This window comes from Lampetra fluviatilis, chromosome 71, assembly GCF_964198595.1.
Source record: "Lampetra fluviatilis chromosome 71, kcLamFluv1.1, whole genome shotgun sequence".
Taxonomy (NCBI): domain Eukaryota; kingdom Metazoa; phylum Chordata; class Hyperoartia; order Petromyzontiformes; family Petromyzontidae; genus Lampetra; species Lampetra fluviatilis.
Window position 1 is genome coordinate 126,778 of NC_136345.1, and position 27,965 is coordinate 154,742.

General features: G+C 55.0%; 1 long non-coding RNA gene across 1 annotated transcript; it reads right to left on the reverse strand.

The window, feature by feature from the left end:
- Positions 1 to 524: 524 nt before the first annotated feature.
- LOC144952915 (uncharacterized) lies at positions 525 to 27,965 on the reverse strand. The gene is made up of 3 exons (XR_013640713.1): positions 27,948 to 27,965; positions 11,697 to 11,834; positions 525 to 572 (listed from the first exon to the last, which is right to left on the reverse strand). It is a non-coding gene; the product is annotated as an uncharacterized LOC144952915 (long non-coding RNA).

The window sequence follows — 27,965 nt, forward strand, 5'->3', positions numbered from 1 at the left end:
CGGGCACGATGCGCAGGTCGCTGTGGCTCGCGTGAGAGATGAACGTCCCCGCCGTGATGCCTGCCGCCGTGAAGCCAAGCACCGAGGAAACAGGGAGCGGTGGTAGGACGAACAACAAAAAGTAACATATTTTTTTTGACGATTACTAAACGATTAAACTATTTTTATTTTACTAGGTAAGGCCTCTTTACCTGGCCATCGCGAATTATAGCGGATCTGCGAAGTGGCTGATCGCGTGGAATTTACAGAATCAGCCAAACACTCTAAATGCCTGATGTTGATTTTACATGTGCAGGGAGAAAAACCAGAGGAACCGTTGAAAAATCCACGCGGACTCCAAATAAGCAACAGGCATCATCAAGGTCGCGGATTGAACCCACGCCCTCCAGCATCCCAGACAGGGCAGTTAACTAACGGGAGGGAGCCAGTGACTCTCTCCACCCCAGGCCTCACCAGTCAACATTGGATCGTTCTCCACACTCCAGAAGCTGATGTCGTGCTTCGCCCTCGAGCCTCTGTCATTCCACACGAAGCTGAGGCGTCCCTGGGTCACGTGGCTCGAATTGACGCACCTTGGGGAGAGTGGAAGGGGAGGGAATGCCACGGTAGCCAGGTTAAGTTATCTCCCTTTTCTGGTAGGCAAGAGGTTGTGCTTTGATCCGAGCCCCTGCTGATGTATGTATGCACGTGCATTCAACTTTTTTCACACTATACATAGACAACCGTCCTAATCGGAGGTGCTGAAAGGACAACAAACTAAACGTAAAAATCTGTTCTAAAGAAATTAGTTTTCAATTTAGATGTAAAATCATAATAATTCAAATAAAATATTAATTTTACTGGAGTAATATGATCTTTTCATATATAAAAGTCTCCGCGTGCACGCTTGCGAGGGATTTGGCTCTCGAACGGTGGGTTTATGTCGAAAAAAAATTGCCAGCCGGCACGCCCTAAGCCCCGTGGTGGGAATAGGCTATTCCTTTTTCACGTCCGTCACCTCTAAATTAGTTAAATTAACGATTTGGTGGGATTGCGCTTTATTTATGTATTTATTGCGCGACATCAACCGTACCAACTCACGTCAATTGCGTGGGGAGGGGCGTACCCTGCCAAGTGATGCGCGTTCGGTCGAGCTCACGGGCGACATTTTCTTTTATGCGTTTAACATGCAATAAATATACACATAACGCTGCGGCTATTTCTTCACAGTGTCATGTCCTCTTCGTCCCCCCCCCAACACGATGCGTGCAGTTACTGCTATAACTTCCGTAGATATTAATATTGTTACAGCGCTTAAATAGCATTATTGTAGTATTGTTGTTTCGTATTATTAAACAAATACGTTGGCAGATATTACAATAATAATGTTTGTGTGCACAAAACTAATTTTTCATTATTAGGTTGCTAAATATTTCCTTTTTTAGCTGTGCTTTAATGACGCTGCAACGGTCTACTGCCAGTCTGTGATGTGGCCTGCTGCCTGCTGATTAATTAACGTCAGTGCACTGGCACTCTATTATCTACACTGCTCATTTTCCTTTTTACCATTATGAGTGTATGCCAGTCTATAATCTGTTTCCTGCTTCTTTACCTCACTCAGTGTACTGCCAGCCTTTCATGTCGACTGTATTCTGCTTTTTCAGCTGCTGCCCGTATTGCCAGCTTTTTATGTCGACTGTAGCAATGCTTATGTCATTGAGTCGGCATACTGGCAGTCTATAATCTAGACTGTAGCCTGCTTCTCAACTTACCTGTGCGTACTGCTGCTCTTTCATTTACACTTATTTCTGCTTATTTCTTCAATGTGAAGTACCGTTGATGACTCTTGGACACCGTTGGTGAGGCACACGTATTTATTCCGTACAAGTAGTCACAACTGTGGATATACAATACTAGAGGGGGTATCGGCCCCCTCACCCGGCTAGCTGGGAATACACTGCTAGCTATCTCTGACCTACCTCCTAGTCCTCCACTAACGGGCTAGGGGAGGCTGTCTGGCCCGACACTGGTAAGTCGGGCTACGGTACCCGGAGTCCCAGAGCACTAGCTCTGGTTCTCGGGACCACGCCACTGGCTCGGTCCTGCGCGGCCCTGACAAGGGCGGCGTCCCAGGGGAGTCCAGGGCTCTAGCTAGACGATCTTCGGTCTTCACTGGTTTAGCTTTAACATTCTGCCCCGAGCCCTCTGACACATCCCCCTTTATACTTCACCCCCGCTGAGGGGTGGGGCCCCGGGCTGCCTGGTGCGGACGTCGTTGAGAGCACCCCCCCCCGTGCACTCACGTAGCCCCGCCCACTGTGTTTGTTTCCCATAAGCTGCCATGCATAACGGCTCTCTCTCTAACACCCCTACATCACCCCCCCCCCCGCATAGCTTGCAGCCGTCCCGGCTGCCAACATACAAAAAAAACGACAATAAAAGCGCATTTACCCCCTGACCGCGCGTGTGCCTCACTATTTTTCAACATAACGCGAAGAGAACAACAACAAGAACCAGAAAACCCCGAAGGAAAAACAACCCGACGCACCCCCCCCGAATAAATACAAATTCCGTAAAAGCAACGTATATACAATTCGCAAGGAACCCCCAACACACACACAACACAACACAATGTGCCAGGAGCACACCACCGACGCAGCGCACAGTAACCATACACGTGAAAATAAAAAAAAATTTCTTCTTTTTGTGCATCACAAGAGTCTGCGCATTCTTGCGCGCGTCCTTGCCGCAGGCCCGTCACACGGGGCAACCCCGGATGGCGGACCATCCGGTGGCAGTTGTCCATTTCGAAGTGAGTCTGCGCTTGATGTCGCGAGACCCTCGGCATCCCCCGTAGGGGTTGTTGGGCGGGAGCCCGTCATTCCTGGTGCACCTGGGGGCGGGACAGCCAGTTTTGAGGAGGTCGCGAGTGGTACCTGGGGGACAGTGCAGCCATGCCCTGTCCCCCGGCTTCCACTGTAGCACGTGCGTGCGACCCAGTCTGAGGCGCTCATTCGCTTTCTGACGCCTGTCGGAATTTAGCATGGCAGCATCCCGTGCCTCAGTCAATTTCGCAAGGTTAAATTTAACATGGTCGGCCAATTTAGTTTTTCCCAGCGGCGCGGGGATCTGCAGCTGTGCCCGAACAGGTGGGTCAGGTTCGCGGCCATACATGAGGAAGAAGGGTGAAAATCCCGTCGCAGCATGGGGGGCCAATCTGTATGCTGCCAGGACCCCTTGAATTTGCGACAACATAGACGTGATGGTTCGATGCAGACGCTCGACCATCCCGTCAGTTTGCGGGTGATAGGGAGAGGTACGAATTTTTTTCGTTCCCAGGAGCTCACAGACCTGTTGGAGGAGTTTGCCGGAAAAATGTTTTCCCTGGTCGGTCAGCAGCCGCTCCGGAGCACCTTTGTCCATGACGTAACCTTGGACAAAGGCCTCCACGATGGCTGCTGCCGACTGGTTGGCCAGGGGCCAGGCCATAGGCCAGCGCGTAAAGTATTCCACCCCGGTCAACAAATATCTATTGCCCCTAGGGGTGGCGGGAAATGGCCCCAGAATATCCAGCGCGACAAGTTCGTTCACTCTGGAGACTCTGATAGACTGCAAAGGCGGGTTTGACTCCCGTGCTGGTGGTTTTCGCTGCGCACACCGAGGGCATGATGCCAACAGATCTGCGACATCCCTCGTCATGCCTGGCCAAAAAAAATCAAGCTGGAGCAAGGCGAGGGTCTTTTGGGTACCCAGGTGGAGGAGGCGCTCATGAGCAGCCCACACCACCCTACCCCGTAACCCAGAAGGGACCACCAGCCGGTGTCGATGGGATTTCCCGTCCCAATGCATCAGCAACCCCGCGTGCATTTCCCATGCGTCGGCATCACCCGTCCCCCGCCCCGCCTCCCCGGCGCGACGACGCGACGCGAGGAGGGAGGTATCCTCCATCTGGAGGCGCCCCCATTCATTAACAGGCAAACCCAGCAGGGAATCTTTTCCCTGTTGTGCGATAGAATTTGGAAGCAATGTTTCGTCGTCGGCGGCGGCCGCCAGGACCGGAACCGGCATGTCCCCTGCTGGCTTGCAACGTCCCGACCCCAGGAGGCATGCACATTCGGAGGTGGTTGGCATGCGCGACAGAGCGTCCGCGTTGGTGTGGCGAACGCCCTTACGGTAGGTGGTTTCGAAATCAAAATCCTGGAGGATCTCCAACCATCGGGACAATTGTTCCGATGGCTGTTGAACTCACAGGGCGTACTGCAGTGCCGCATGATCTGTGCGGACGGTGAAATGCCGACCGTCCTGATATGGGCGATACTGTTGGATGAAATAGACAATTGCCAACAGTTCCCTACAGGTGACACAATATCTTTGCTCCGCTGGAGACAACACCCGACTGCCGTACGCAACCACCCGTTCCACGCCGTCAACCACCTGGGAAAGCACGCCCCCAATACCCGTGTTGCTCGCATCGGTGTCGAGCAAAAATGGTTCCGAAAAATCGGGGTAAATCAAGGGAGGAGCTTTTACCAGGGTGTCCCGAAGGGAGCAGAAAGCAGCCTCCTCCTCCTGACCCCAGTGGAACCGAATCCCTTTTGATGTTAAAGCGTGTAGGGGTTTGGCAATCGTCGCAAAATCAGCGACGAAACCGTCGGTAATACGACGCGAAGCCAATGAAACTCCTGACCTCTCCCACCGAGGTGGGAGTCGGCCAGGAGCTGACACACTGCGTTTTGGCGGGATCGGTAGCAATACCTGAGCGCCCCACGATGTGCCCCAAATAACGCACCGAATCGCGTAACAAATGACATTTTTGGGGTTTGAATTTCAAATTAGCAGCCCGCATCTTTAGGAAAACCGCCCGCAACCTCTGGAGATGTTCGTCAAAAGTTTTACTAAAGACGATAACGTCATCCAAATAAATCAGGCACGACTCCCATTGCAATCCAGCCAAAACCAATTCCATCAAACGCTGGAAAGTTGCCGGCGCTGAGTGTAAGCCCATCGGCAACCGGTTGAATTGGAACAGGCCGTGCGGTGTACGGAAAGCAGTTTTAGGCTTTGAATCATCGTCCAGAGGAAGCTGCCAGAATCCCGAAAGTAAATCCAGTGTGGAGAAGAATCGTGCTCCCGCCAAGGCGTCCAGCGATTTGTCCATCCGTGGGAGCGGGTATGCGTCGGCAACCGAAATTTTGTTAAGGCGCCGAAAATCAACGCAAAACCGCAACGAGCCGTCCTGCTTTTTAACCAGGACGATCGGCGCTCCCCAAGGGCTGGTGGAAGGAGAAATGATGTCGGCGGCTAACATGTCATCAATAGCCGATTTGACATGGTCCTTTTCGGCGGGACTTAACCGAAACGGATTCTGGCGTATTGGCGTGCTGTCACCCGTGTCAATATGGTGACGCAGCAGAGTGCAACCCAAATCGTATTTGTCCCGACTGAAAACGTCGGAAAATTCCCGCAGTAGCGTTCTAAGCTGTTGGCGCTCTGAATTTGACAGGTCCGTCGATCCCGCACAAAGCGCATCGAGCCACCCTCCATCGCTGTCCGAATGTGGGTGCGGCCGGGGAGCAGTGCCGACGTGATTCGCAACAGGTTCCTCGCAGGGCACCGGCGTCGCGTGAGCAAGCACCGTCCCTTGAGGAATCAAATGAGGTCCACTAACCCCGGCCCTAGATGGTCCCAGCAGAATTCCCTGATCCCCAATGCCCTCAGCGAAGGGCCGACGAAGTTTTAGAGGCACCAACATTTGAGCTCCCGGCGGCACACGAACTGTTTTAACGACGAACGCTGGTACTGTTACGAACGCCGTCCGAGCCGCAGTAGGGGAAGGCAGGAACGCCATGCGTCGTCCCGACGGGAGCTCAATGCATCCCTGGTCTATTAAAATACGAATCGGCATTTTGCCCAAGAAGTCCGTCCCCAGCAGGCACGGAACCGCCAGCGAGGAGGAAACAAAAATCGGGCCCGACAATTTGATATCCCCGATACAAATTTGCGCTCGAATCTGTCCAATGATGCCAAGAGAGCCCCCGTTAGCAGCATAGAATGGGACGTTAACCGGCAGTAAAGGACGGATCTGGACAGGTAGAATATTGTAAATGAGTTCGGAAATGATGGTCGCCGATGCCCCCGTATCGACCAGGATGCGTACCTCCACCCCGTCAATGTGTCCCACCACGGCCGACGACCCCGACGACGCGGCCACAACGCGATGGGCCAACATGGACCACTGCCTGGGTTTGATTTGAGTCCCCATAGTGGTGCGTGTTGGCCCGTCGCAGCGCAATGTCGGCCCCCCGTTCGTTGCAGTGTGCGAGTGTGTGACGAGTGTGTGCTTGGGCCAAACATGAGGGGTGCCGCGACTCGCCGGATTATGTTGATGGAGCTTGGGAGGAGGAGGGCCGGCGTCCTGTCGAGGCGTCGTCCCGCGCTGCCGAGGAGAGCGGCACCCCGAGGCGACATGGCCCCGGACGCCGCAGTTGAAGCAACGCGGGAGCGCCGGCGGCGATGACGGACGGTCGAAGCGGCTCGACCCATCCCGGCCCGACCGTGCTCCCGTCCCCTGCTGCCGTCGACGGTCGACGGCGTAAACCTCCTCCGCCGGGAGGGTGGCTGCAGCCACCGCACGCCCGGTCGCTGCCCTGCTGGCTTTCCGACGCTGTGACAGCAGGTTGGCGTGGAGGAGCCGCGCAGCCTGGAGGGAACTCATCTCCGTGTCCTCCTGTGCAACGACGGCGATGTCCAGGTCGTCTGCCAGCAGGAGGATTTTTTCTGTGACCATGGCGTCCACGCCGTCGTCGTCCATTCGAGGGAAGGCCGTCTTCGCCAGTGCCAGGAGACTCGTCCTGTACGCCAGGGGCGACTCCTTTGCACCCCGCTGGCGATCGTAAAACTGCTGCCTGCATTCCGCTGAAGGTCCGTAGACCCCGGCCAGCAACTGCAGCGCCATCTGTAGTGTGGAGCGCTTCTCCCTCGGCGCCGATGTAAGGGCGGCGAGTGCGTCGCTGTCGATGAGCGCCGGCAGCGCGCAGAGAGCCTCAGCATCCGACCACCGTGCCATTTCTTGGTGGGCGAGGAAGCGTCGCTGGAAGCCGCCCCAGTCGCCCTCCGCGCCAACAAACTCTTTGAGCGGAGGCAGCCGTTGGTGCAGCGCAGCGGTCGCCATGGAAGCTCGCAGGCTGCTGTCCCCGTAACTCCGCTGCGCTTCGGCGCGAACGGCAGATGGTATCGCCTGTCGCAGCCGTGATGACGCTCCCTCCGCTGGCGGTGACGCGGCAGCCCCAGCGAGAGCGATGTTGGACCCGAGGTTCACGCCCTCAGCAGCTGCTGCGGCGATGGCGGGAGATTCAAAGTTTGAATCCGTTGAGATGGCAGGAAGGAGCATCGGACGTCGGTTCTCCTCGCCCCGTGGTGGTCCACCAGCCCCCAGCCGCGTGATGTGTTCGAGTGTGGCGGCAGCGGCGTAAAGCAGCTCCGCCAGCCTTGCGTGAGCCAGCCTCAGCCCTTCTGATGGCGGCTCCTCTTCATCCTGATGCCCCGGTAAGAATGCGTCCGGCCCCGACTGCACGATGTCTTGTTGAGCCGTCTCGGGCTCGACAATTTCAGCGGTGTCCTCCACCTACGGTACTCCGGCTCGAGCTGTCCGGCGCGTGTCCATGTTCGTAGTTGTTCTGACACCAGATGAAGTACCGTTGATGACTCTTGGACACCGTTGGTGAGGCACACGTATTTATTCCGTACAAGTAGTCACAACTGTGGACATACAATACTAGAGGGGGTATCGGCCCTCTCACCCGGCTAGCTGGGAATACACTGCTAGCTATCTCTGACCTACCTCCTAGTCCTCCACTAACGGGCTAGGGGAGGCTGTCTGGCCCGACACTGGTAAGTCGGGCTACGGTACCCGGAGTCCCAGAGCACTAGCTCTGGTTCTCGGGACCACACCGCTGGCTCGGTCCTGCGCGGCCCTGACAAGGGCGGCGTCCCAGGGGAGTCCAGGGCTCTAGCTAGACGATCTTCGGTCTTCACTGGTTTAGCTTTAACATTCTGCCCCGAGCCCTCTGACACATCCCCCTTTATACTCCACCCCCGCTGAGGGGTGGGGCCCCGGGCTGCCTGGTGCGGACGTCGTTGAGAGCACCCCCCCCGTGCACTCACGTAGCCCCGCCCACTGTGTTTGTTTCCCATAAGCTGCCATGCATAACGGCTCTCTCTCTAACACCCCTACAAATGCATTTCTATTGTTTCGATTGCTCACGTCACGCTATTTACTGATACGTAGTACTGCCATGCTCATAGCTGTGCCATCATCGGATTTTGCTGTGCACGTCGATGTGTGTGTGTTTGAGTCCATATGTGTGTGCGTGTAGGTCCATGCATGCGTTTAAGTCCATGTGTGTGTCTGTCTTTTTCGAACGGACAACGTCCGATGTGTGTGTGTATGTCGAAGTGTTTGTGTGTGTGTGTGTCAGTCCATTTGTGTGCGTATCAGTCACTGTGTGTGTGTTAGTCCATGTGTGTGCATGGCTCCATCTGAGTGTGTAAGTCAATGTGCGTTTGTGTGTATGTGTGTCAGTCCATGTGTGTGTGTGTTAGTCCACATGTGTGTGTAAGTCCATACATGTGTGTGTGTCACTCGATGTGTGTGTGTAAGTCAATGCATGTGTGTGAGTCGATATGTGTGTTAATACATGTGTGTGTATCTAAAGTAGATGTCTGTGTCTCAAAGTCCATATGTGTATGTGTGTGTAGGGACATGTGTGTGTCAATCTATGTATGTATGTGTGTGAAAGTCCATGTGTGTGTGTCTTAGTCGATGTGTGTGTGTAAGTACATATGTGTGTTTACGGGAATGTGTGTGTGAGTCCACGTATGTCTGTGCGTGCGTCGATGTGTGTGTGTGAGTCGCTGTATGTGTGTATGTCGATATATGTGTGTGTAACTCCATGTGTGTGTATCTAAAGTGGATGCCTATGCGTTTGTGAGTCCATGTGTGTGTGTGTCAGTCCATGGGCGTGTGTGTTAGTCGCTTTGTGTGCGTGGCTCCATGTGAGTCAGTGTAAGTCCATTTCTTTGCGTGTCTGTAGGTCACAGTGTGCGTGTGAGTGAATGTATGTGCTTTATTGACCTGCTCAAGGCCTATGATACCATCAGTAGGCCTGGTCTCTGGGTTGTTCTTCATGCTTTCGGAGTTCCTCACCCTTTGCTCACGATCCTTAAGGACCTTCATGATGGTGAGCGGCCCCGCGTCAAACTACATGGCCGTCAGTCAGAGCCATTCCCTCTACACCTTGGGGTGTGACAGGGACGTCCTCAGGCTCCCACATTATTTAACATATCTTTTGACCACGTAGTTCCTGAAGCCTTCAATGGCTGTACCGGAGGAATTACCATATGGTACAGATACAATGGGAGGCTGATCAATGTCTGGGTGCGGTCAAGGGATGGCTCCCGATTGCTCAACCATGTTATGTATGCCGATGCTCTGGTGATTGCTGCTCACTCAGAGGAGGAGTTGGAGGCATTGCTTCTGAACCTGGAGCTTGCCACTAAGAGGTGGGGCCTTACCATCAGCCCCACCAAAACTAAGCACCTGCCTGGGTATTTTGTACCATCGGACAATCCACCCCCACAACTCACAATTGGTGATGCGGCAGTTGTGGAAAGATTGGAGTGTGCTCATGACCGCTTCGGTTTAACAGCAGAGGTCTCACTCGAAATCAGTCGAGCGCCATTATATTTTCATCGGCTGCGTTACGCTGTGTGGAAGCTACCTGGTCTCTCACTCCGCATGAAGCTCCATGTCTTCTCGGCCACGGTAATTCCCTCCCTTGCGAAATGTGCACCCCCTAATGGAACATCTTCGCCAGTTAGAAACATTTAGGCTGGCCTGCTAACGATCCATCCTGGGTTTAACCATGTGTTTGTGTGCGTGTAAGTTGATGTGTTTCTATGTGTGTGGGTTGATGTCTGTGTGTAAGTCCATGTGTGTGTCTGCCTTTTTCGCCCCGGCAACGCCGGGTACTTACTGCTAGTGATCTATAAAGTTACTTTTCAAAGATGTCTGATAGTCACAAATGTCCAATAGTCGCAGATGTCCAGTAGTGCATAGGTCAAGTGGCTTCCTAATCGCGGAAGGAAGAGCATTCCAGACGTGCATCTGCAGGTGTGCGATGCATTGACCATCTTTGTTTGATGGCTAGCCATGAGCCTCTGCTGCGAGAATGACTGGATGTATAAAACCCCCAAGTCAACCCCAACACCTTGACTGGCCATGCTGTCACCACATCTCTACTCCACCCATCTTCGACAATGCTGCAACCCTCTGGGAAATCGTGCAAATCGAATAAAACAATAGCCTTTCCAATCACCAGAACCTCAATAACTTCCCTCATCATTGCTTGAAGTCACGTAAGCCCCTTTTGGGATTATGCATTTAATCTGAAACAATGCGAGCGAGTTCAAGCCCCAATGAAGCTTGTAGAGCTGAACGAAGTTCAAAGGTACTCGCAAAGAAACACCCTGTGAAAGACCCAACGCATAAATCCCTTGGGTTTGATCTTACACGAAGCTCACGGTCCACCCTAAACTACATCCACTGCACAACAATTGGCAGTAGATGAGGATTCCTGATGCACAAATGGAAAATTAAAAACTCACTGGTGTATATTAACAGGTTAAATTTCTCACATTAACATAGCCACCTCGCTCACCGAGCTCGAGGTTGCTGCTCTGCGATATCCCAATAACATGCTAATCTCTTACATTAACGTAGCTGGCCGTGGAGGCCGTTCAACGATCTTACATTATTAACATGCCAATTTTTACTTGGCAGCCCTTTGATTGGTGGAAAACCCACGACCGTTGCGGTCACTGCCCACCACTTAAATTAACGTTGGCTGCTGACATTTGGGCTACGCCCATTTCAAACCTTTGTAATAACACGCTGGAGACGGCTTGTGGAATCGGACCTTTTATTTCACTTCTTGCAGTTCACAAACACTCCCCGTTGCTGGCAGGCAACGGGAAGCGGGCAGACAGCCACCAGAGACACACCGCCACGTGGCACCCGGAGCCCCACTCGCGCGTGGCCCCTCTCTCTCTTCTTTCCGTGTCTGACCACGTGTCTCTCCTCTCTCCCCTTATTTAACACCTGGGTCAGGTGGTACACTCCAGCCAATCCTCAATAGCGTGCGCCGAATGTTCCAGATTCCCCATCAACTCCCGGGACCACGCCCCTGACTTGTCTTCCCATTGGCTGAGGCCAAGACCAACGAAACCAATCACCTAGCTGACATCCCGTGATCACGCCGAGGCCATGCTCCCAGGCTCTCCCCCCATTGGCTGTAAAGCGGGACCGGCAAAGCCGATCACCACGTGAATCCGACATAGGCTCTTATTACACCTTTATAAACAGATTGCCTTTAGAAGCTAACCTTCTCTTCCTGATGATGAACGCTTGCGTTGCGATCGAAACGTCGCAGTTTTTTATTATTATTTTCTTTGAATCAATCTGCCTGACTTTACTGAAAGACCCAAAGAATATACATACAACATGCACACACACACAAAACACACAATGCACATAATCTACACACAACACAAGCATAACACACAACATACACTTAGCACGCATACAATGTACACACAACACACACATAATACACACACAACACACACGTATAGATAGATTGACGAGCTGCGCCCCTCACCTGTATGCGTTGAGGCTGGGTGTCTGGCTGTAGCTCGCCACGGCCACGTGGCCCAGGCACGTGAAGCCGTTCGACGGGTTGAGCTGGTACACTGTGACATCACGGTCAGCTCCACTGCCTCTGTCGTTCCACACCTCGCTGCAGGGCAACGTGGGAGGTGAGGAGGAGGATAGCCAACGGCATAAACGATGGTAAGATGGTCAGTCAATCGATCGATCAATTGTCAGTCAATCGATCAACCTTGATCAATAAAATAACTTCCACACAGCGTTACACAGCCGATGAAAAGGTAATGCAGCTCGACTGATTCGGAGTGAGAACTCTGCTGTCAAATTGGAGCTGGTAAAAATCACACTGGTCAGGTACGGAAACCTCTCCACTCTCTCCACAATTGCCTCGCTAAAGGGGAGTTTGGCAGGTGGAGTGTTTGGTTGCACATATTACCCAGGCAGGTGCTTAGTTTTGAAGCAGTGCTTCAAACGCCTTTGAGTGAGCAGCAATCACTAGATCATCAGCATACATAACATGGTTGACCAATAGGGAGCCATCCCTCAACCACATCTGGGTATCGAGGAGCCTCCCATTGTATCTGTACCAGATGGATAATCCTCTGGTAACACCGTGGAGGCTTCTACGAAAGTGGTTTTAAATAATGTAGGAGCCAAAGAACATACCTGCTGCACCCAAGATGAACAGGGAATGGCTCTGACTGCCGGCCGCATAGCTTTACCCTAATGATTATTGGTGAGGTGCTGCAAATCGTTTTTTTTTACGAATAAAATCGTGATTGTGATCGCGACTCCATCTCCTCAGCAACCCATGACCAACACTCATCCTTTCATTGCCACATGGCTCTCCGAACCTTCGAGCGAAGCTCGCGGTAAGCCTCCTAATTCTCTGATGTCTAGCAGCCTACTACCATTATTATTGAGCTGATCTCACCCAGCCCAAGTCACCCAACAGGATGACTATCGCGAGGAGTCACTTTAGCTAGCACCTGTGACAGGAGGTAAAAAAGGGATCTCACTCATCGGCCTTGCCTGCATCCCTCCACTGAAGTTCATCTTCGTTGTAGGCATAAACAACAACCACCAACATTTCTCGCCTCCGGATGATCGGGAGGCGAGAAACACACACAAAACCACACAGTAGTCTGGGGCTTACAGCGTCCTACAGCTCATCACCATGCCCCGTTCATTATTTTGTCATAAGAAAGAGCCACTCTCTGTTATTTGGCAGACTCCTGCCAGAGTCAATCCAAGGAGCCTCCTGAATACCGCAGATATCCAGGGGGTACCAGTCTAACTCCCAAGAGAGGAGTGGCTTTCGGATATTCCACATGGCCACTTGCGGTAGCTTTTTGCCATTTCTGAAGGAACCCCGAGGGTACAAAATCAGTCTCCTAGTTCTGCCAAATGGGATTTGGCCAGGGGATGATGTCATAGGCGCCTGTCCCCTAGGGCCTCAGGAACATGCACAGTTCGATATTTTATACGTGTTTTTTTAATGGTAATTAAATTGAAAGGGGAGGGATTACCAGCCCCTCGCACCCATCCTGAGCCTGTGTTTGCCACTGTGATGGCTACGAGCGACATGAGGGGAAGAGTCGATTGTAATTGACCTTACGCCAATGGCATTGCTCACCACAGCGTTACCGTCTGGCACCACCATGGAGGTAGTGCGTTGTTTTGCCAACCCAAAGACATACACACATACAGACACAAACAGACTCACACAGACTGACGTGGCGCTGATGGGAGCTCGTACCAGCGAGTTCCCAGAGTCCCTCACTAGAATACTCGCGGACTTTGGTTGGTCATGCAGAGTAACCACGCCGTCTCCCAGCGGATAGAAGCCTGGGATAGCGAGAGACCCACGGAGTCCCACAGACATTATGATTATTATTACCAAGGCATGTTCATCATGGGACCTTTTTGCCAGCATCAAAGTATGAAAAATAAGAAGAGGGATTACCCTTTCTGGCACTAAAACCGGAGGTGTTAAGATGCTTGAACACCAAATAGATGTAATATGAAGAGATGCACTTGGGGGGTAACTGGGCTATAGTGATAGGCTCTGCTGGCCTCAGCCCGCAGCCAATGGGATGTCGAGCCAGGGGCGTAGCCTGTGGCTGCATGGCAACATCTGGAAGGCTCCAGGGGGCGAGGCTGATGATTGGCTGAGTGGTATCACGTGGGCCAGGTGTTATAAGGGGTGGAGAGAGACAGCTCCGGGTCAGTGTGGAGAAGGGCTGAGGAGGAACCACGTTTGTGTCACCGGCACGCCAGCGACCACGTGATGGTGTGTGTCTCCGACACAGACTCACGTGACACACACCATCAACCAGCAGTGTGGGGAAGGGAGGCAGCGAGCGGACGCCACGCTCGGGGAACGGAATAACGGGGAAAAGAGGAACCCAGCGTGTGAGGGAGCTGTGAATGAGGAACGAATAAAGAAAAGACAAAAGACACAGTCTCGTCTGGAGCGAATTTATTACATTGGTGTCAGAAGTGACTTTTGAGACCGCTTGGGCCAAGAACAACGATGTCCAGGCACCTCAAGAAGAAGAACCCACCGGATCCGCCGTCGGACGACGATGATGACTCCCTCGACCAGAGCTTGCTGCATCAGGGGGCGATAGCCCCGCTGGTGGCAACCGCTGCTGCGTCGGGCGCCGCGCTGCGCGGAAAGGCCGGCGTGGATGCGACTCCGGCTGCGGACGAGGGTTGGCGGCGGGTGGCGGAGCAGATTGAATCTCTCCGCACGGTGCAGCGTCGTCTGCTGCCCCGGGACGGCCTCGGGATGTGGTGCCGAGTGCGGACGACCAGGGCCTCCCTCGGGGGGTCTCGGAGGAGATGGCCGCCATTACGCCCGCCGCGTGGAGTGAGCCCGCCATCTTGGGCGTGGTCGCAGCAGTTCTGCCTGCGGCCGCCATTTCAGTGGTGCCGCGTGCCGCGCGGGTGGCAGGAGCGGGCAGGCCCAGAGATGACAACGGTGGACGCAGCCATCGCCTTCCCAACATTAAGGAATTTGTTGCCGGTGGTGACTGGAGCGCCTTTACTTGGCGGTTTGAGTCCGCTTTTCGATCGGTGCGGTGGACGGAGGCCGAGGCGTTGGACGCTTTGCCCACACTGCTGGACGACGTGCCATTGGCGATGTTCGGCTTCCATCCCAGCCGACAAGAAGAAGACGCTGAAGGACACGTTCGCTGAGATGGCAGAGGTTTACGAGCCGCCGTCAGCCGCTCATAGGAAATTTATGCAGCGGCGTCAGGGCCCCGAAGAAACGCCTCGGGGGAGTATCGCGGTGCGCTGTTGGCGCTCGCGATGACCGCCTACCCCGATTCCTCCGCCGACCTTCTTGATCCTCTCATCCTTACGAGGATGGTCGAACTGTCGCAAGAAATGGGCATCTCGCTGCCCGTGTGCGGCCATGGGCCGCTGACGTTCCGCTGGGCGGCTCGGTGTTTGGACGCCAAGTTCAACTTGCGCCGTTGGGAGCAGATGGCTGTGTGGACGGGGGACCTGGACAAGGACGGTGAACCGCTTGGATGTGCCCCGTCTCGTGTCGTTCACGTTCCGGACAGGTCCAGCGACGACGACTTGGCGGCCACCGCTCCTCGCTGGGTACCGCAGCGCCTGCCAGGGTTGCGACACGAGAGTGCCGGGATGCCACGGGCCGGTGCCAACGCGGCCGGCCGTTGGGCGGCCGCGACGTGCCTCAAGTGTGGCCACTTGGGCCACTTCGCTCGAGATTGTCGGCGCCGTTCCGGTCCTCCGTCGACTCTCCCTCCATCCTCTCCCCCGGAAGCAGATCGCCATTCTGCTCGGGCAAGTCGGCATGCATCAGACACCCGATATATCTCGACACCTCATGCATCCCTTCATACCGCGGGGGGCCTATCTGATGATAATTGTGGACACGTAGATTCGGCACCGCGCACTATTACCCAGTGGAAGAAATTGGCTCGGCGGGTGGTCGCGGCTGCGTCGGGGTCTTCTACGGTGCCGGGCACCATTCAAGAGGTAGACGTTCGTATTTTGGTAGACACCGGAGCGTTGGCCACCATCATTTCCGATGTTATTTTTCACCTGCTGTCCATTCCTGCTGCGCGGGTTCAGCCGGCTTTTGACGCATGTATCACCGCGAATGGGGGTAGCATGGGTATCATTGGGCCGGTGGAGGTCCATATTGCCATAGGGAACATTACCGCATCAGGTTCGGTCCTTATCTCGTGGTCATTGGCGGTTCCCTGTCTGTTGGGCACCGATTTTCTTCGTCGGATGCCTGTTACGATCCTTGTGGATCAGGGCTGTTTAGAAATGCCTGAAGGACGTAAACTGTGGTTCCTACTGTCCCTGTTGGGCCGCCCACCTCCAGAACCCGCCGTTCACGCGCTTGCTGATGTCGCGGTAGAGATCCCTCCTGGTACGCAGATGCTCATCCCATTGCGTTACCATGAATGGCTGGAGGTTGCGGATGGGATGGCGGGTGTTTTGCTATCCCCATCAAATTTCTTGGCTAAGGCTTTCTCTCTTGTCGCGGCTCAAACCATTGTTTGGGCCAGACAAGCCCCATTCACCCACCCACCCACCCACTCACCCACCCACCCACCCACCCACTCACTCACTCACTCACTCACCCACCCACCCACCCACCCACCCACTCACCCACTCACTCACCCACCCACCCACCCACCCACCCACTCACTCACTCACTCACTGACTCACCCACCCACCCACTCACCCACCCACTCACTCACTCACCCACCCACCCACCCACTCAATCACCCACCCACTCACCCACCCACCCACCCACCTCACCCACCCACCCACCTCACCCACCCACTCACCCACCCACCCACTCACTCACTCACCCACTCACCCACCTACTCACCCACCCACCCACCCACTCACTCACTCACCCACCCCCCCACCCACCGACCCACTCACTCACTCACTCACCCACTCACCGACCCACTCACCCACTCACCGACCCACTCACCCACTCACCGACCCACTCACCCACCCACCCACCCACCCACTCACTCACCCACCTACTCACTCACTCACCCACCCACCCACCCACTCACCCACCCCCCCACTAACCGACCCACTCACTCACTCACTCACCCACTCACCCACCCACCCACCCACCCACTCACTCACTCACCCACCCCCCCACCCACCGACCCACTCACTCACTCACTCACCCACTCACCGACCCACTCACCCACTCACCGACCCACTCACCCACCCACCCACCCACCCACTCACTCACCCACCTACTCACTCACTCACCCACCCACCCACCCACTCACCCACCCCCCCACTAACCGACCCACTCACTCACTCACTCACCCACTCACCCACCCACCCACCCACCCACCCACTCACTCACTCACCCACTCACCCACTGACTCACCCACTCAATCAATCACTCACCCACCCACTCACCCACTCACCCACTCACCCACCCACCCACTCACCCACACACACACCCACCCACTCACTCACCCACTCACCCACCCACTCACCCACTCACTCACTCACCCACAACCCACTCACCCACCCACCCACCCACTCACTCACTCACCCACTCACTCACTCACTCACCCACCCACTCACTCACCCACCCACTCACTCACCCACCCACCCACTCACTCACTCACTCACTCACCCACCCACCCACTCACTCACCCACTCACTCACTCACCCACTCACTCACCCACTCACCCACCCACTCACCCACTCACTCAGCCACTCATTCAGCCACCGACCCACCCACCCACTAACCCACCCACTCACCCACCCACCCACCCACCCACTCACCCACCCACCCACCCACCCACACACTCACCCACCCACCCACACACCCACCCTCCCACTCACTCACCCTCCCACTCACTCACCCACTCACCCTCCCACTCACCCACCCACCCACTCACCCACTCACCCACCCACCCACTCACCCACTCACCCACCCACCCACTCACCCACCCACCCACCCACCTACCCACTCACCCACCCACCCACTCACTCACCCACCCACTCACCCACTCACCCACTCACCCACCCACCCACACACTCACCCACCCACCCACCCACACACCCACCCACCCACCCACCCACTCACTCACTCACTCACCCACCCACTCACTCACCCACTCACTCACCCACCCACTCACTCACTCACCCACCCACCCACCCACCCACTCACCCACCCACCCACTCACCCACCCACCCACCCACCCACCCACTCACTCACTCACTCACCCACCCACCCACCCACCCACCCACTCACTCACCCCCTCACTCACCCACTTACTCACCCACTTACCCACTCACCCACCCACCCACCCACCCACCCACCCACTCACTCACCCCCTCACTCACCCACTTACTCACCCACTTACCCACTCACTCACCCACTCACTCACCAACCCACTCACTCACCCACTCACTCAGCCACTCACTCAGCCACTCACTCACCCACTCACTCACTCACCCACTCACTCAACCACTCACTCACCCACTCACTCACTCAATCAATCACTCACCCACTCACCCACCCACCCACCCACTCACTCACCCACCCACCCACTAACTCACTCACCCACTCACCCACTCACTCACCCACTCACTCATTCACTCACCCACTCACTCACCCACTCACCCACTCACTCACTCACTCACTCACTCACTCACTCACCCACTCACACACCCAATCACTCACTCACTCACCTACCCACCCACTCACCCACCCACTTACTCACCCACCCACCCACCCACTCACTCACCCACTCACCCACCCACCCACCCACCTACTCACTCACCCACCCACCCACCCACTCACCCACCCACCCACACACTCACCCACCCACCCACACACCCACCCTCCCACCCACCAACCCACCCACTCACTCACTCACCCACTCACTCAGCCACTCATTCAGCCACCGACCCACCCACCCACTAACCCACCCACTCACTCACCCACCCACTCACCCACCCACCCACCTACCTACTCACCCACCCACCCACCAACCCACTCACTCACCCACCCACTCACCCACCCACACACTCACCCACCCACACACCCACCTTCCCACCCACCAACCCACCCACTCACTCACCCACTCACTCACTCACTCACCCACTCACTCACTCACTCACTCACCCACTCACTCACCCACTCACCCACTCACCCACTCACTCACTCACCCACCCACTCACCCACCCACCCACCCACTCACCCACCCACCCACCCACCCACTCACCCACCCACCCACCCACCCACCCACCCACTCACTCACCCACCCACCCACCCACCCACTCACCCACCCACCCACTCACCCACCCACCCACTCACCCACCCACTCACTCACTCACTCACTCACCCACTCACTCACTCAATCACTCACCCACCCACCCACTCACTCACTCACCCACCCACCCACTCACTCACCCACTCACTCACCCACCCACTCACTCACCCACCCACTCACTCACCCACCCACTCACTCACCCACTCACTCACCCACCCACTCACCCACCCACCCACTCACCCACCCACCCACCCACTCACTCACTCACCCACCCACTCACTCACTCACTCACTCAATCAATCACTCACTCACTCACTCACTCACCCACCCACCCACCCACTCACCCACCCACCCACTCACCCACCCACCCACTCACTCACCCACTCACTCACCCACTCACTCACCCACTTACCCACTCACTCACCCACTCACTCACCAACCCACTCACTCACCCACTCACTCAGCCACTCACTCACTCACCCACTCACTCAACCACTGACTCACTCACCCACCCACTCTCTCACTCACTCACCCACCTACTCACCCACCCACTCACTCACTCACTCACCCACTCAATCAATCACTCAATAAATCAATCACTCACCCACTCACTCACTCACTCACTCACCCACCCACTCACTCACTCACCCACTCACTCACTCACTCACACCCACTCACACCCCCAATCACTCACTCACTCACTCACCCACCCACCCACCCACCCACCCACTCACCCACCCACCCACTCACTCACTCACCCAGTCACTCACCCACACACTCACTCACCCACCCACTCACCCACTCAATCAATCACTCAATCAATCAATCACTCACCCACTCACTCACTCACTCACCCACCCACCCACCCACCCACTCACTCACTCACCCACTCACTCACTCACCCACTCACTCACCAACCCACTCACTCACCCACTCACTCAGCCACTCACTCACCCACTCACTCAACCACTCACTCACCCACTCACTCACTCAATCAATCACTCACCCACTCACCCACCCACTCACTCACCCACCCACCCACTCACTCACCCACCCACCCACTAACTCACTCACCCACACACCCACTCACCCACTCACTCACCCCACTCACTCATTCACTCACCCACTCACTCACCCACTCACCCACTCACTCACTCACTCACCCACTCACACACCCAATCACTCACTCACTCACCCACCCACCCACTCACCCACCCACTCACCCACCCACCCACTCACCCACCCACCCACCTACTCACTCACCCACCCACCCACTCACCCACCCACACACTCACCCACCCACCCACCCTCCCACCCACCAACCCACCCACCCACCCACTCACTCACCCACTCAGCCACTCATTCAGCCACCGACCCACCCACCCACTAACCCACCCACTCACTCACCCACCCACTCACCCACCCACCCACCCACCCATCTACTCACCCACCCACCCACCAACCCACTCACTCACCCCACCCACCCACCAACCCACTCACTCACCCACCCACCCACTCACCCACCCACACACTCACCCACCCACCCACACACTCACCCACCCACCCACACACCCACCCTCCCACCCACCAACCCACCCACCCACTCACTCACCCACTCACTCACTCACCCACTCACTCACCCACCCACTCACTCACTCACCCACTCACTCACTCACCCACCCACTCACCCACTCACCCACCCACCCACCCACCCACTCACTCACCCACCCACCCACCCACTCACCCACCCACTCACCCACCCACCCACCCACTCACTCACCCACCCACCCACCCACTCACCCACCCACCCACTCACTCACTCACCCACCCACCCACTCACTCACTCACTCACCCACCCACCCCACCCACTCACTCACTCACCCACCCACTCACTCACCCACTCACTCACTCACCCACTCACTCACCCACTCACTCACTCACCCACCCACTCACCCACCCACCCACCCACTCACCCACCCACCCACTCACCCACCCACCCACCCACTCACTCACCCACCCACTCACTCACCCACCCACTCACTCACCCACTCACTCACTCAATCAATCACTCACTCACTCACTCACTCACTCACTCAATCAATCAATCACTCACCCACTCACCCACCTACCCACTCACCCACTCACTCACTCACTCACCCACCCACCCACTCACTCACTCACCCACCCACTTACTCACTCACCCACCCACCCACCCACCCACCCACCCACTCACTCACTCACTCACCCACCCACCCACTCACTCACCCACTCACTCACCCACTCACTCACCCACTTACCCACTCACTCACTCACCCACCCACTCACTCACCAACCCACTCACTCACCCACTCACTCAGCCACTCACTCACCCACTCACTCACCCACTCACTCAACCACTCACTCACCCACTCACTCACTCAATCAATCACTCACCCACTCACCCACCCACTCACCCACCCACCCACTCAACCACTCACTCACTCACCCACTCACTCACTCAATCAATCACTCACCCACTCACCCACCCACTCACTCACCCACCCACTCACTCACCCACCCACTCACTCACCCACCCACCCACCCACTAACTCACTCACCCACATACCCACTCACCCACTCACTCACCCACTCACTCACTCACTCACTCACTCACTCACTCACCCACTCACTCACCCACTCACTCACTCACACACCCAATCACTCACTCACTCACCCACCCACCCACCCACTCACTCACCCAGTCACTCACCCACCCACTCACTCACCCACCCACTCACCCACTCAATCAATCACTCAATCAATCAATCACTCACTCACTCACCCACCCACTCACTCACTCACTCACCCACTCACTCACTCACTCACCCACTCACTCACTCATCCACCCACCCACTCACTCACTCACTCACTCACCCACCCACCCACTTATTCACCCACCCACCCACTCACCCACCCACTCACCCACCCACTCACCCACCCACCCACCCACTCACCCACCCACCCACCCACCCACTCACCCACCCACCCACCCACTCACCCACCCACCCACCCACCCACTCACTCACCCACCCAACCACTCACCCACTCACCCACCCACTCACCCACTCACCCAACCACTCACCCACTCACCCACCCACTCACTCACCCACTCACCCACCCACCCACCCACTCACCCACCCACTCACCCACCCACCCACTCACCCACCCACTCACCCACCCACTCAATCACTCACCCACTCACTCACCCACTCACTCACCCACTCACTCACACACTCTCTCACCCACTCACTCACTCAATCAATCACTCACCCACTCACCCACTAACTCATTCACCCACCCACTCACCCACCCACTCACTCACTCACTCACCCACCCACCCACTCACTCACCCACCCACCCACTGACTCACTCACCCACCCACTCTCTCACTCACTCACCCACCTACTCACCCACCCACTCACTCACTCACTCACCCACTCAATCAATCACTCAATAAATCAATCACTCACCCACTCACCCACTCACTCACCCACTCACTCCAGCAGCTGCTCCAGCAGACCCACCTCTCACTCTGACCCCCCCCCCCCCTCTCTGTGTCTGTGTTGTCTCTCTCTGCTTGTGTGTCTGTCTGTGTGTCTCCGTGTCTGTGTTTTGTCTATCTCTCAAATTTAGTTCTACCTGATGACGGTTGCTTGTGTTGCAATCGCAACGTCGTACTCTATTATTTAATTTATTTTCTTTCTACGTGACTTTACAGAAAGAACCAGAGAGTAATTCCTGCAGTCACCAAAGCTTCAAATCAAGTTATAACCACAAACGCCACAACCGCACATATAACCACAACCTACTCAACCACAATTATAACCACAACCAAAAACACCAAAGGCACCACAACCAGAGCAACCACAATTACAACCAACACTACAACCACCTATACAACCAAAACTAAAGCCAAGATTATAACCGCAACCAGAACAACAACCACCATAACTAAACAACTAAAACATTGATGCAGATACTACACAACCACTGCATAAAGGGTCTTTATCCCTCTGTGGGTGGGTGAGTGGGTGGGTGAATGACTGAGTGTGAAATGGACTCGAACCTGCACCTCTGCATTGCAAGTGCAGTGAGCTGACGCCCCCCGCGTGTGGAGGGGTAAAGTTGTGGGTACACCCACCCCGCTCCAACGGGTCTGGACCAGCGTGGAAGAGTAGACCAAATACCCCACATCGCGGCCTCTAGTGGAGGCCATTTCTGCCACGACAACAAATCCGTCCCTCCAGATACAAAAAAACTAAATTTAACTCATCCCATCAGCCACAATCTGGCAGTGCCTCTCATCATCAGCAGGGCCGCGCTCTGCTTGGAGCAGCGCCGTGAACTCAGCAGGCGCCCAGAACGTAACGGCTGTGAGCCAGGCGCCTCCTCTGCCTCCCCTCTCCACCACCGCCACTGCTGATGTGTCCACACCATGCAAGGTTTTCACCTTCTTCGGGCTGAGTCGATGTAGAGGAGGACCAGCCAGCGAGCCGCCGCTTCAGCAGCTCGCGAGCCACCGATGGTGGCCGCGAGCGGGAATCCAAATCAGCCGCTCGCCACCCACAATGCACAGCGCTGCCTCCACTCGCCCCGGCCTCAGCGGGGGGAGGGGCGGGGAAGAGGGGGCGGGCCGAGTGGGGTGAAGAGGTGGGGCCAGGGGGTGGGCATGGGGGGGGAGGCTCGGGTGAGGGGCTCAGGGCTCTACGTCTCGGTGGGCGTGGTCACCTGGTACTGCCCCCTCGTCTCGAGTCACGCGCTTCCCCCTGGCAGTTTGTCCGTTAGAGAGGCGGGGAGAAACTCTGGCGAAGGTGAGGAGTGGATCCTAGCTGTGGGTGGGTGGTGCGGTGGTGTGAGTCTGTGTGTGTGGTGTGAGTCTGTGTTTGTGTGAGTCCGTGTGTGTTTGTATCCGTGTGTGAGTCTGTGTGTGTGTGGAGTGGTTAACGCGCTGTCAACACCAGTGACGATTATATGAACCGGTCCTGGGCCTCCCCTAGGTCGACTCAGCCTCAAATGAGTACCTGGTGTGGTGTGTAAATATCGCCACTCGGAGACAAAGGTGTGGTGTTGGCCACCCACGCCCTCGTGTGCTTTTCCGGCCTTCATAGGTGATGCTGGCTAACAGCACTTGCCCCAACAGTTTATTTTAGCTATAAGGGGGATATTTATAGTTGTTGTTCGTGGTGGTGTTGTTGGTGGTGTTGATGGTGGTGGTGTTGATGGTGGTGTTGTTGGTGTTGATGGTGGTGTTGATGGTGGTGCTATTGGTGTTGTTGGTGGTGGTGCTGTTGGTGTTGTTGGTGGTGCTGGTGACGGTGTTGATGATGGTGATATTCTTGTTGGTGGTGGTACTGGTGTTGTTGGTGGTGATGTTGATGGTGTTAGTGGTGTTGGTGGTGGTGTCGGTGGTGGTTCCAACGAGCCATCCTGGGTTTAACCTAGCTGGATTGTGTGAGGAGCTCACAAATCCTTGAAGGATCTGGACACATTCCCACCAGTAAGCTCCTCCGGCAGGCAAGGCTGCGTTTGCTGGGTCTTGTAGCCCGCATACCCAAGCAGTTTCTTTTTGGCTGCATAAAGGGGGCTAAACGGCCACGACATGGGCTGTCGAAAATATGGACTGATGCTGTATGGGAGGATGTTGAGTTGAGTAGACTTGTGAAAGACTGGTACCAGCGGTGTAAATAGCATCCTTCACGAGGAAGCTCGTGAAGGAGGCAGCTGGACAGTTGGAGGCAGACTGCCTCCTACAACAACTGAGGGCAGAGGAGTGACGCTCACAACGAGTGGCGGATAAAATTCGGTAAGTTGGCACAGTTGGGCATACAGCTGGTGTATCTACCAATCATCTCAGCCAACCTTTGGAACCTGGGTCTGTCCCGTGACGTCTTGTCAGCGAGCCTTCGACACTTCGTGTGGCCTGAAAGTGCACCTGGCCTGGCAAAGGCGCCGTGGTGACATCATCGCTACTAAGTGGCGAATGTCGGTTGTTGTTTTTGTGTTTCGTGTTGTGAGTGATTGGTGATGATGTGAGTCTGTGTTGATGATGTGGGTTCATGGTGTGAGTCCGCATTGTGACTTGACTCGTGTTGAGATGTGGGTGCTGTCACACCCCCTCGACTCTATGTGATCCTCGGCTTCGACTCCTGCTTCGCACGCAGAGACCTGGACTGCGCGAGAGACGCTATTAGTTCTGTGCACCCTGCTCTGCAAGTTGCCACCATGGAGGTACGTGTGGCTCTTCGACTCGTGTGGTGAATATTAATGGACGTGTGCTCTCCACTCCGCGTGTGGCTACCTGTCACCTATCCATACACCTAAGTGTGCATCTGCTTTGCTGCCTGAGTGTGTGTGCATCTATCAGAGTATCTCCCCAAGATCCTCTCTGTGTACCTGCCTTTCTACGTTTTAATAATCTACTGTACTTTTATCTATCCACTACTGGATGAAGGCCTCCTTCCTTGAGACCCTGCTACCCCTCACGATCATGCGATGGAATAATCCACCAAGCACCGATTTTGTCGCTCCATCTTTCTAGCAGCCGTCCTCTCAGACGTGTTCCGATACTTGGCTGCACCTCCGTTATTGTTCTAGACCAGGGGTCTGCAACCTTTAAGACATAAAGAGCCACTTGGACCCGTTTCCGAAGGAAAAAATAAACTGGGAGCCGCAAAACCATTGCAACATTTAAAACAAATATAACACTGCATATATTGTTTCTTACCTTATTGCTATATACAGGATCGTGCAGTCAGCTGTCAATCTGAATAAAAAAAGGACTTTTTCACTTAACAATGTAAAATATATTTTTGCAAATTAATAGCTAAATTACCTGGTTAATGGGATTTTTGCTCCTGAACCTCAGTGCACAGTGTCTGCACATCAGGGCTGTAAGACGTCACCTTCATTTTCACACAGGCTTGCAAGCTGTCATCTGTGAGGCGTGATTGATGTTTGTTTTTAATATAGTTCATGTTGGAGAAGACCTGCTCAAATACATATGTGGAGCCGAAGATCGACAGGACTCCAAATGCATACTTTTTCATGTTTATATAAGTGTTGGGGATGGCATTCCATGTTTCGAATACAAGTTTGTCCTGTTTGGGAAGGTTTTCAATATCACTCCATTTATGATTCTGAGCCAGAATGGCCTTCTGACGGGCAACATCCTCAAGAGTAGCGGTCAAGCATTTGAACTTGGACACCCATATATCTTTGTCGGCTATATCGGCCAGTTCCATCTCAAGATCAGGTTGACTTACACCTGCAAATGCAGTCATATTCAATAGGGATGGATCGATCGCCAGGGGAGTGACAGGGAAGGATAATGTCGTTTTTTCCTCTCTGAACTCACAGAATCGTTTCCCAAACGAACTTTGCATTGTGGTGATTGCAGACTTGAAATATTCCAAATTTATCGTATCATGACTTTGTTTGAACTCTCTCAAAGAGGGAAAGTGAGACAGTGTACCTCTCTGTAAATCTTTGACAAACACTGTCAACTTGCGCTCGAATGCCAAAACCTCCTCCAGCATGTGCAGGGCTGTGCCTCCTTTCCCCTGAAGGGTTGTATTTAGCGTGTTTAGATGTGCTGTCATGTCTACCATAAAATGTAATTTTTCCAGCCACTCTGGCTGTTCCAGCTCAGCAAAGGTGAGCTCTTTGCTGCCCAGGAAGGTTTTTACTTCTTCCAAACATGTGACAAAGCAACGGCAACGTTATTGCCTGTCACCGGGCGGGCAGTGTGGAGCGGAGCGGCGACCTGTCAGCAGCGGCAACGCCAGAGCAGGTGTCACAGTGCGCCTCCTCCCCTCGCTAGCATCCGCCCCGGAGCCGCGGTCAAGGTTCAAAAGAGCCGCATGCGGCTCCGGAGCCGCAGGTTGCCGACCCCTGTTCTAGACCATCAACCATCGTTGTTCCTCGTGGCCGTGGCATGTCCTGGCCCAGCCCTACTTCTCTTAACAGTTTGAAGGATGCCATTAACCTGCGTGTGTGCTTTAAATACACACGTGTCTCATTGTTAATCCAAGTGTGACATCTGACATTGGCCAAATATCCGAACGCTGAGAACTGACATCTCAGCAGGACCCTCCTGAATGTGGAGCCCAGGATCTCAGAGATCCTGGCTCAGTGCTCGCCGCTTGCACTATTCCCCACATCTTGCTAAAGCCTATGTGGTGGACCTTTGTCTTTGTGTGTGTGTAGATGAGCCAATCTGGAGAGGCGAGGAATAAGGGCGAATTTTGTACCACGTGGAGGGCGCTGTCCTCAGAGGGCACCGCCTCCATCTGCATCAAATCACCGCAAGGTAAGAACAGGAATGAGGGATGTCACAGAGGGCCATGGTGAATGGTGGAACATCACGATGGCCATGTTGCATGGTGGATGTCACAGTGGCCATGATTCATTGAAGATTTCATAGTGGCCATGATGCATGAGTGATATCCAGGTGGCCAAGTTGCATGGGGGACTTCATGTTGGCAGTGTTGTATGGGGGACTTAATGGTAGCCATGTTGCATGGGGGACTGCATGATGGTGGCCCTGTTGCATGGGGATGATTATTTGTGCTCTGGCCCCAGCACATCACACGCTTTCAGATGCGCTTCCGATATTAGGAAGCCACTGGAGCTATACACTTTTAAATCATCTAGATTGAAAACTAATTTCTTGAGAACTTATTTGGGGCATCAAGTCCGATTTAGTTACATTTAATTTGTATCCCAAAGCACCTCCATATTCCGTCACTAAGGCCAGAACGGCGGGGAATGAGGCCTTCGAATTTGGGTGATGAGCAGGCGTCGCCACCCCACGCCAGCAGGGGGCGGCATAAGGGTAGCCGGTTCGTGAAGACCCGGCCCACGCCGCCTGGAACCCCCCCTCCCACCTTCTCGGAGCTCCGGAC